Genomic DNA, 12,456 nt, shown 5'->3' on the forward strand with positions numbered 1-12,456 from the left:
AGCGCATGCACCTCTCTGGTGAGCCATTTCTGGTTGACACATGTGGTAATATTATTGATGAAGGTCACATCTTCCACACACTTAGATATAAATTCTATTGACAGCTTCTCTGTGCACTCCAAACCGTCATGGGGTGCTGAAACTACTTCCTCTGGCTTTGCAGATGGCTTTCTTCTAGTTAGCAGGTGTGGGGCTGCAATAAATGACTGTTTGATATTTACAAAAACCTGATCTAATGTGTTTTCTCCTGTGGTCGCAAAATTTACATGTTGGTAATCATATGGTTAAACTGTCCTCAGGTTGGCCTGGTTAAAGTCTCCAGCGATAATATGGACACTGTCTGGATTAGTATTTTGCTTTGTGCTGATCGACTGATACAGTGAGGATATTGCATCTTTTGTATACAGCTGTGATGCTAATAGCTGTGAAGCTCCTTGGCAAGTAGAATGGTCTGCATTTTAGCATCAGGAACTCTGTATCTTCCAAACAGTGACTTGAGACAAATTCACTACTTGTGCACTGATTGCTATAAGTGTTAATACACACGCCTTCTCCCAGAGACTTACCGCTGACAGTGTGGCTCCTGTCCACACGGAATGTTGTTAGTTCATCCATATGAATGACACTATTGGAAATAGTGGAGTTCAGCCATGTCTCGGTGGAGATGAGGGCACAGCTGTTTCTCACATTGCATTGGGTAATTAAATCCCATCTCAAATAATCCATTTTGTTTTCCAGTATCTGGACATTGGACAATAAAATAGATGGTAGTGGTTGTAGTGGTTAGCTTTTAACCTAGCGTTGATACCTGCATTTATGTGGTCTCACACCATTTGCGTCATTTCCCGCTGTGGTCAGTGATGGTAAAAGTGTCTGGTAGTGCAAAGGCCTCTGGGTCTTGCTGATATAAAATTCCCAGTATATGGATTGTTTTGGGTTCTAAGGCCAGTAAACAACTGGGTAAGTTGTTAAATAAATCCTTACTTAACGTGAAGTACATCGATTGTACTTCGAATTTAACTGAGTAAGAATAGACAATACAGTTCACATTTTATACATTTTAATTGCACATCATTATTGGGAGTCAGAGTGGCTGCTGCCATACAGGTTGCCACCATCATTCTGTACCCAAAGAAAAATGACTGTTTATAGATAGATAGACAGATAGATAGATTGATATAGATTGTTGTTTTTTTATGTTGTCACAGGCTATTCATAGTGTAACAGTGAAATTATGAGCTCATTGTCAGCCTCTCTGCCCTTACTTTAACATGCACTTTCAGTAACAATGTCACATAGAATGTCACTGCTCAAATGGGACTTCACATTCATTGGCATTTCATTTGACCTTGGCTAAGAAATGTGCCATGTTGTGATTTTTTTTCTCTACATTTTTGGTGTCAGTACTTGCTGAAAACATGTTTTTATTTATATACGTAATTGGTATTAAACAAAACTACTTAAAGATGCAAATTAAGCTTTAAGAATTAAGAATTCTTCATACCTCACCCACTGCTATGCAAGCAAAACTTAAAAGTTGACTGAGTATTTGTTTCATTGCCAGGCTCCCAAATGTAGGAGGCTTCAATGTAAGTTGCTTTGCACAGTCTCAAATGTAAATTTATAGATTTAAGTCATCTATAATTTGTGTTTTTCATGGAGCAATAGACATAAATACAAAGGGTGTCAGTTGGTAGAAAAAAAAGTGGCAAGTAGAATTTTCTTTTTGTGTACAGCCACCATTGATGTGCTGCCTCTTTATCCAACACTGCAGAAAAAGCATCAATTATCATAAATAATGATACTTGGAAAATAGCTTTACACACTAAAAAATCCGATCTTACTCATGTTAGTTTAAGTGGAGCATTTATAAATTCCTTTTAAAAAAATAATCAGAATGTTAAATATTTAATTTAGTTTTCTTGATTATTTTTAAGATTAAATTCTAATTTCATGATGTGAAAACACTAATTGTATGAAACTGCTTGGGCCATATTATAAACTATATTACAATTGTGTTATACATTATGACATATTAAAGAATGTTGAAATAATAAACCCCAAAAATCACCAAATTTGTGAATTTATATTAAAAAGGTTAGTAAGAACAAATGATGTGGAGCTTTTTCATACTGAAATTTAAAAAATGCTAAAGTATAACAAAATGAAGCAGGACAGTACAACTGATTGGTTTGCCATCTTCTGACCCAGAAAGCTTAGGTGGGTTTCCACCACAGATGTGCTCTCAGGCTCTGTGTGTGTAAGATTCCACGGTACACTGGATAAATAACCCATTTACAGTTAACATCTGCCTTATGTTCACTTCTTGATAACAATAGTAATATTAACAATATCAATTCATATTAATATTATCTATCTATCTATCTATCTATTATATAGTGCCTTGCACATCTATCTACCTATCATGAAATATAGTATTCATCTCTCTGTTTAGCTTCAGAACTCCATTACTTTATAAAGTAAACATTATTAGGCTTGATCTATGTAACATTCTTAGACAGTGTTGTATTATATGTCTTTTACCATTATTGTTGATTCCAACAAAAAAAAAATAGTATTACTTAAAGAACTCACCACATGGGGGCAGAAGAGGTTAAAAATGTGTAGAAGATTTGTAATACAATTCTTATACAATCTTTCAGCTAACCTAGAAATAAACAAAAGAATATAAAATGCTATTTGCAAGGAATATTCGATGGTTCATTAAAAAATTATACACAAGGTAAAACTAATAAGAAAGCCTTTAAAATTATCTATCTATTATATAGTGCCTTTCACATCTATCTATCTATCTATCTATCTATTTATCCATCCATTATCTAACCCGCTGAATCCGAACACAGGGTCACGGGGGTCTGCTGGAGCCAATCCCAGCCAACACAGGGCACAAGGCAGGAACCAATCCTGGGCAGGGTGCCAACCCACCACAGGACACACACAAACACACCCACACACCAAGCACACACTAGGGCCAATTTAGAATCACCAATCCACCTAACCTTCATGTCTTTGGACTGTGGGAGGAAACCGGAGCACCCGGAGGAAACCCACGCAGACACGGGGAGAACATGCAAACTCCACGCAGGGAGGACCTGGGAAGCGAACCCGGGTCTCCTAACTGCGAGGCAGCAGCGCAACCACTGTGCCACCGTGCCGCCCTATCTATCTATCTATCTATCTATCTATCTATCTTATAGTGCCTTTCACATCTATCTATCTATCCATCTATCTTATAGTGCCTTTCACATCTATCTATCTATCCTTCGCTATCTTACTTTTAGTCATCATTTTTTGGCTGACCCCTTTATCCCAGTCGACTTATAACATTTGTGTTACAATTAGTTACATTTCTTTTGTTTTTTTTTTCCAATTGTAACACAGACAGGTGAAGTTGAATTGGAAGTTAAATGAAGTCAAATTGAACTGGGATAAGAGAGGATAGCAATCAGGATCCTAATTTTGGACCCGAGCGCAGCAGTGCAACAGGTGACACCTCAGCACCTCACTGGTTTGAAGGGAATGGAAGAGCGTGAGGTTTTTTTTTACAGGGGCTGGAGTGCCACACCTACCACCACCCCCTGATTTCTCCCTGCAGGTTGGAGGACCTGCTTGCAGGGCTGGTTGCAGGTTAACGTCATACCCAGGACAGATCAATTGCGGGGTAAGGGCCTTGCTCAAGGCCCCAATGGAGTGGAATCACTTCTGGCATTTATGGGATTTGAACTGGCATCCTTCTGATTTCAGGCACAGATCCCTAGCCTCAAAGCAGAACAGGATGGACCTGAGCACAATTTGGAGTGCCACAGCAAAGGGTCTGAACACTTATAGAAATGCAAGATTTCTGTTTTTGGTTTTCAATAAATTTGCAAACTTTTCTAAAAACATGTTTTCACTTTGTCATTAAAGGATATTGAGTGTCAAATGATAGTCAAAAATGTATGCATTTCAAATTAAATCTAAAATACAATAAATTGTGCAGAAAGCGAAGAGATCTGAATACTTTTTGAATCCATGGTCTATGTCCAGCAATATGCACTAAGGATTACATGAATTTTCAATGCATAAATATTAATATTTGTCAAGGTCAAAGTTAAGTTTATTATTAGCATGAACAATAGTACAAACATATACAGTGTGAAATATAATAAGCACTTCTTATTTATAACGAATAATATGGCACGACAGACTGAATTTGGCGAAAATGGCTAGTTTATCCATTTAAAATTAAATCTGCAATATATTAAAGTGTGCAGAAAGTGAAGGGGTCCGCACATGCTCAAAATCCACGCTATGTCAATTATATAGCTCCTTTCCTATCCATCCATCTATTAAACAGAGATTTTCCTATCTGTAAAAATGTATTACATATAATCCCTGTCCATTTAACGACTCCTGTGATGGATCTTTCCTCTTTGTTCATTATTTTTTTTCTCTCCAAGATCCTTTATTCAATTTACAGACATGGAAAAAAAGAGGATCAATAAGTATTCTTCATGGCACTTTACTATACATTCTGTCTTTAATTCAATTCTAAGATTTAATGTTGTAATTAAAGGATAGCATTAAAATGCATATTGGGCATTTTGCAGCTTGAATATAATAATTTTTACAAGCAATATAAATGTGAAATTCATTAAGTCTGTCTTTTCCCACTAAAAGTAGATTTAATGTGGCGCCAGCAGATGATCCATTAAAGGAAAACGCAACGCTGATAGTAATCTGCCGCAATTAAACCAACGTTTGCAATGCCAAAGAATCTCTGCGTGTGCATCCAAAAGTTAGGTAAATATTTATCCATATTTGTAAAGTATTAACAAGGGAAAACACGTTCATCTGTTTGTTTTTCATGCAATTTCAAGTTGCCTAATGCAATCTTTCTTTAATTATTTCATACTTCTTTTGCTCACATTGTACTATTTGCTCACATATGCTATTTTGAGGTTTTTATTCAAGTGTTGGTTTAAGAAGTAAACAACAAATAAGAACTGTAAATTTCAAGAAACCAAAGCAAAAAAAAAAAAACACATGCGGACTTTCAGAAAAGAATGAAATATCTGAATCTGTGACTGTAAAAGGAAAACAGTAAAAATGTGAGGCTGGTGAAGTCTAAATACCTGAAGTTAAAAATATATACATGATACAGAGCACATTATGCCTAATAGAATGAATTATTAAAGAATCTGGATAGGTTAGGGCTGTCCACGTCCTCGTAATAGACCAAGTGGGCTTAGAAAACATATTTTTCTTCCTAAAATAGAATTTCCATTTAATTGTGATCCTAAGAAATTACTTCAGTTTTTTTTTTAAATTAAAACCTCCTGACTTACCAGTACAAAAAAAAAAACAAAACTATATGATAAACTGTTCGACTCATCTTGATGTCTAGTTACGCAAGGCGCTGAACTTTTTTGGCCCCCCACACACACACATTGCTTTCGCCCTCTAGACCTCAAAACCACTCATTTAGGGCACCTCGATGGTCAGCAGGAATGCACGGTGGGCCAGCTGCCTGACTGTCTTCGCATAGCAGGTGGGTGGCAGTGGCTGTTGCAGGTGCAGTGTGACGCAATATGGTTTGTACTTCTTGTCATCATAAGTGGTGGTCCTACCAGGCAAACACTGCTGTAGGCGCATCAGCACCACAATCAGCTGGGGACCGATCAGATGATGCTGGTACCTCACTTTCGTTTTTGATATCCATCTCCAGATGACTTGCATCAAACTCAGAGTTCTATTCAACGAAATTACATAAAATGTCCATGGAGTGTTTTGCGTTCCACATGGTGCCATTTTAGAGGTTGTTTGCTCTTCGCTACTCACGCACGCGTAGGGAATCGAGGTTAAATCAACAAAACTACGTAACTTTCCTTCTAGCAATGAGAGTCAAACTAAAATGTAAGGGTGAGTTTTGTTGCAGTTTACAGTCCTGAATTTTGACAAAAGTCGACATCAGCCCTGAAAGAGTTTTACCATTAAACCACTGCTGGTATTATCAATAATGTAACACTAATATTACAGTGCTTTGTCTAAGTTACAAATATAGACATAAGAATAAGAATATTTATCAGCTTGTATACAAAATTTCACATCACAACATCGGCAAAAATGATCAGAAGGACTCAAAGTTGTGCCGACCCCAGGGGTCAAAGTTACTCCTTTTCACAAAACGGAAAAAAATCGGATGGGTAATATAGGTATCATTTTATGCCATTTTGCGGTTGCTGATCACAAATATGATACTATTTTTGATATTTGATTCTTTACCGGAGGTTCTAGCCCGTAGGGTATCATTTAAGACTATTTCAAGATTACTGATTATGAATATCATGTTATTTTGATTTTTCATCCTTTACTAGCCATCTATGGACCTCTATTACATGGGAAAAAATGCCAAGATTCTATTACAATCAAGAATATTTGGCCATTGAAATTGAAGCACACTTTTTAATATTTGAAATATATGATACAGCTATTTTTGTTTATTATGTACTTCTATTTCCTGAAGTAAATCAACACATTTCTTATGTACAATACATTCAAATTAGGGCAGCTTGTCATAATTCAGACTTTATGATGATAAATATTAATATCTGCTTATTTAAACTTCTGCATAACTTTTTTATGATTTACTATTGCTTGTGCATTCTTATAGTTGCCATTTTGAAGCGTGCTGTGCATAATATGAGCAGGGCAGTGGTGCAGTGGTGCAGTAGATAGTGCTCTTATAATTCCAATATACACTCAATGAGCCAACTATTAGGAACACCTGTACAGCTGCTTATCTATGTAGTTATGTAATCAGCCAATCATGTGGTAGCAGTACAATGCATAGAATCAAGCAGACACAGGTCAGGGGCTTCCGTAAATGTTCACATCAAACACAAGAATGGGGAAAAAATGGCATCTCTGTAATTTCCACCATGATCTGACTGTTGGTGCCTGACTGGCTGGTTTGAGAATTTGTGTAACTGCTGACCTCCGGCATTTTTACAAGCAACACTGTCTAGACTTTATTGATAATGGTGTGAAAAACAAAACATCGTTCAGTGAGCGGCAAATCTGCGAATGGAAATACCTGTGACAGTGTGGGTTGGCTGCACGCTCACAGTTGCTCTACTGAGCCTCTTGAACCTGCTACTGCCGATAAGCCAGCAGATGAGAACAAACACACATACATAGCAAGGGGTAGGTGTGAAAGTGATAAGGTGCTTTTATTAAAACAATCTGTCAAAAACAACAACGTTCAAAGAAATAGTGCAGTGCTTGATCAGTCAATAAATAAATAATCCTTAAAACAGCGCAAAATTGGAGGTTTCAAAACAGTTCCAATAAATATCCATTAAAACCACAGGTTAAAAGCAGGAGAGAATCCACTAAACTTTGAGCCATTTTAAACCTGGCGCCTCCTCCCCTTATCCTGTTTGGACTTCACAAAAGGAGGAGACGCCCACTGACAGGTGCAGTCAACCTTCATATCGTGGCTCAGGTCCCCATTGCCCAACCTTCGGCAATCCAGGGGCGAAACAATGAGCCACACATGTTCCCCACCTCCTAACCCTCAGCCGTCTATGGGAGACACCACATGTTAGGCCACTAATACTCCCGGGCAGTCGCTCAGTAGAAGTGTCCTTTCTTCAGCTTCAGGCTCCCTCAGCCTTGAACCTCATTCCCAACCACCTGCCTCTTGCTTCCTGCAGCATGGACGCTCTCACTCTCTGTCTGCCTTTTCCTTTTAACCTCTGTCTCTTCCTCGTCTGTCTTTCGCTCACTGGCCAGTCTGTTTACTTCTTCCTCCTGTTGCCTTTTTCTTTAATCTGTTTGCTGTGTGCTAGCTGTCCCTTCAAAGCCTCCATGGGCACAGCGCTCCAATCGTGTACTGCAGAAAGCCGATGAAGCAACCGTGACAGACCACACTGTCACATGCAGGTGCGCCTTACTTCATTTACATCACCAACCACCCACAGCTGTGTGAGCACGTACACCCACAGAAATCGAGCCATGTATTAACTGATTTTTTTAAAAACAGGCCTACCATTCAGTCGCGGACCCACCATAACACAACAGATAGCTGATGAGAGTGGTCAGAGGGGAATGACTGGCCTGGTTTGAGCTGACAAAAAGACCACAGTAACTCAGATAACCACTCTGTACAAATGTGGGGGGCGGAAAAGCATCTCAGAATGCACAACACATGGAACTTTGAGGCAGATTGGTTGCAGCAGTAGAAGACCACATTGTATTCCGCTCCTGTCTGTTAAGAACAAAAAGCACTGGCTCATCAAAACTGACAGCTGAAAACTGGAAAGATATAGCCTGGTCTCACAAAAATCTTGATTTTTGTTGAGGCACACAGATGGTAGGGGCAGAATTTGGCACCAACAGCATGAATCCATGCATGCCTTTTGTCCTCAGGCCAGTATGGTGATAGTGGTATCAAGTTGTAGGGAATGTTTTCTTGGTACAGTTTGGGACTATTAATACTAATCAATCATTGCTTGAATTCCAGTACCTATCTGGGTAATGTTGCTGACCATGTGCATCCCTTTATGATCATTATTTATCCATCTTCTAATGGCTGCTTCCAACACCATACTGTGACATCTCACAAGGAAAAAGTTGTCCCAAACTGGTTTGATAAACATGGCAATGAGTTCACTGGTCTTCAGTGACCTTCTTGGTCACCCTATCTGAATCCAATATAACACCCAAAGGATGTGGTAGCTTACAAATCTGCAAAAATTACATTATGCAATCAACATAGCAGTCACCATGCAGTCAACATAGACCAGATTCTTAAAGGAATGTTTCCAATATCTTGTGGAATTTATGCCATGAAGAACTGTGGCTGTTTTATGAGCAAAAGGAGGCCCTACCCATTATTAGTATAGTGTTCCTAATAATTTGTTCTGAGAGTGTACATCATTGGTCTTTTTATCGTTTAAATTTGCCTCAACTGATCTTCCATTCATAGTTTTTATGAATCCACCATTGGAATTAATGTGTTGTATTTAATCTTATATCAGTGTATGTGGGAAGTGGGAGAAAACTTGAGCGCCCACAAGCAAACAGGGAGAACACACCTGCTTTACCAAAGCAGTGATTAGACTAAAAACTGAACCCTGCATCTGTGAGATTCTCAAAGGCTGGATGGATGGCATTGTCACAAATGCTGCAATGAAGAATGAATTCATTTTATTTGGCAGGAAAGACTAAGCGTACTCAGTTTCTTCTGTAGATATCTCTCATTTCCTAAAATCATGCTGTTGTTTCGGTCAGAGAGACACTAACATAGATAGATAGATAGATAGATAGATAGATAGATAGATAGATAGATAGATAGATAGATAGATAGATAGATAGATAGATAGATAGATAGATAGATAGATAGATAGATAGATAGATAGATCCCCAGGTGAAATTTTGGCTTTTTATAGAAGCTCTTTATAAATATAAAAAAGATGAAACGTGTTTTCTCAGAGTGACACTTTCACGTCCCGCAAGACGAACCTTTGTGCAAAGAGATTTAACCACACCCAGGGCCGGAAATAAAAGACAAAGAGTAGAGGACAAAGTAAAACGTCGGAAAGAATTCAAAAATGTTGGTGCGGTACAAATGCAGAGCAGGTTAGAGATAATGGAAGTGTGAAAATATATAAGTCTCAAAAAAGGATAGTAAAGATCGCATTAACACAAACAAATATGGGGTTTGTGAGCGATATATATATATATACAACAACAACAGCAACATTTATTTATATAGCACATTTTCATACAACATATACATATATATATATATATATATATATATATATATATATATATATATATATATATACACATATATATACAATGATCCCTTGCTGTATCGCGCTTTGACTTTCGTGGTTTTGCTCTATCGCGGATTTTATATGTAAGCATATGTAAATGTATATTGCGGATTTTTCGCTGATTCATGGATTTCTGCGGACAATGGGTCTTTTAATTTATGGTACATGCTTCCTCAGTTTGTTTGCCCAGTTGATTTCATACAAGAGACGCTATTGGCGGATGGCTTAGAAGCTACCCAATCAGAGCACGTATTACATATTAACTAAAACTCCTCATTGCTATAAGATATGCCTCCTGCGCGGTGCTCGATTGTTTGCTTGTCTCTGCCTCTATCTCACCCTCTCTGACATTCTCTGTGCCTGACGGAGAGGGTGTGTGCTGAGGTGTTGTTTGCACAGAAGCTTTTTGCCTAGTGGATACGGACGCTCCTCTAAGAAATGCCGCTTTATCGAGGTGCGTCCAAAAGCTCACTTATTGATTTTTTGATTGTTTGCTTTAATCTCGCTCTCTCTCTCTCTCTCTGACGTTCTCTGCGCTTGACGGAGGAGATGTGAGCAGAGGGGCTTTTTGCACAGAGGCTGTTTGCTTAGAAGATAGGGACGCTCCTGTAAAAAATGCTGAAAGGCTACCTTCGCATTGATCCCTTCATTGTCGCTGCTTTATCGCGGTGCTTGCATACTTATAAGCGCACCAGCCCTATTGATTTTTCATTGTTTACTTTACTCTCTCTCTGACATTCTCCGCTCCTTACGCGCACTTTGAAGAGGAAGATATGTTTGCATTCTTTTAATTGTGAGAAAGAACTGTCATCTCTGTCTTGTCATGGAGCACAGTTTAAACTTTTGACTAAAGGGTGTTATTTCATGTCTAGGGGCTCTAATAATGTTAAAAAACGTATTTAGAAGGTCGTAAACAGGTTTTCTATGCTCTAACTGCGAAAATATTAGATTTATAAATAAAGAATCCTACTTCGTGGAAATTCATTTATCTGTCTGGAGCGGATTAACCGCGATAAACAAGGGTTTACTGTATAACTGTGCAGAGAATATTTATAAACAGTGTGGGAGAGTTTCTAAGGGCTTAAAATATATAAAAATAATCATACAAACATATGGTTTCTACTTCGCGGATTTTCACCTATCGCGGGGTTCTGGAACGCAACCCCGCGATCGAGGAGGATTACTGTATATATATATATATATATATATATATATATATATATATATATATATATACATATACATATACATATATATATATAGAGAGAGATAGAGAGAGAGAGAAACATACACAGTTTGGCTTGAACAGAACATACAACATGAGTGCAGAATCATCTGAGAATTTCTGCAAGTGACCTGCTGTTATATTTATAGTCTGTGGTGTCACAGAGTGAAGAGAACAGCAGACAGGCCTGATCCTTGTGCTGTTCCAGTGTTGCTCACACAGTCCTTGAGTCTCACAAACTGCGGTCTCCCTGACAGATAGTCCATCATCCAGGACACCACAGGCTTATCCACCTGCATATCTCTGAGTTTACCCCTTAACTGGGATGGCTGGATGGTATTGAAGGCACAGCAGAAATCCAAAAACATAATCCTCAGAGTTCTGCCAGTTTTCTCCAGGTAAGAATAACCCTTGTGGAGCAGATCAATAATTGCATCCTCAACTCCAATCTTTCTCTGGTAGGCAAATTGCAGTGGGTCCAGATGGTCTACCACAAGAAGACTCATATGGTCCTTGAGGGTCTCTCAAATGTCTTCATGATGTGAGACGTAAGTGCCACAGGTCTGTAGCCATAACATAACACAAATGTGGGGATACCATCACCCTTCTCTCTTTATAATTCTCTTTCACACTCTCGGCATCCTACAAATCAGCCTCTTTTCACACTTCTGTATTTTTAATTCCAGGAGGCATCATTGATAGTCAAGCCATTTTTGAGTTATCCAAAGCAATAGCAAATTCTTGAAACGAGAGTTTCTGCTGTGTTCTTCTGGGTTTTCAAATTCAAAGCAAAAACAAGCTTACTTGATTTTTCACAGCTTTCCAAACTGATGAATCACAGAAAAGAAAAAGGATCCAAGCTTTCAAAAGAGACAAAGGACCAAATTTTTTTTACACATTATGGCAGCATGTAGGTTTGTAGCTGGCCCTTCAAATCTGATGACTTTATATAAAGTTTATGTACTGCCTTAAGATTGATGCTGTGCAGAGTCTTTTTAACTGGAACAACTTTGGAGCTCAACTGTCAGCCTTGGAAAGGGCAAGTGCTTGTCTCAGAGATAATGTGTTAGAGACGGCGCTGATGGAAAAGAGCACATCGGGTGCCTTCTCAATGGAACATAACTATGCAACGGCACCTGCTGCAGGCAAGTAAACATAATTTAACATAAATGCTGCTTGCTTAAATTATGTTTTTATCTAAATAACAATAAGAACTGTTTTAAATCCACATCTAAAGCTACATGTTTCTATGTTTCACATCAGGAATATGATAATTCATAAGCAACAAACATAAAAAAACCTTTGAAATAATATGGCGATAAATGTTAAACATGCATCAAATAAAGTCAATTTATAAGATTAAAGCTAATTTACCTTGCTAAT

This window comes from Polypterus senegalus, chromosome 14 (genome assembly GCF_016835505.1).
Source record: "Polypterus senegalus isolate Bchr_013 chromosome 14, ASM1683550v1, whole genome shotgun sequence".
NCBI lineage: Eukaryota > Metazoa > Chordata > Cladistia > Polypteriformes > Polypteridae > Polypterus > Polypterus senegalus.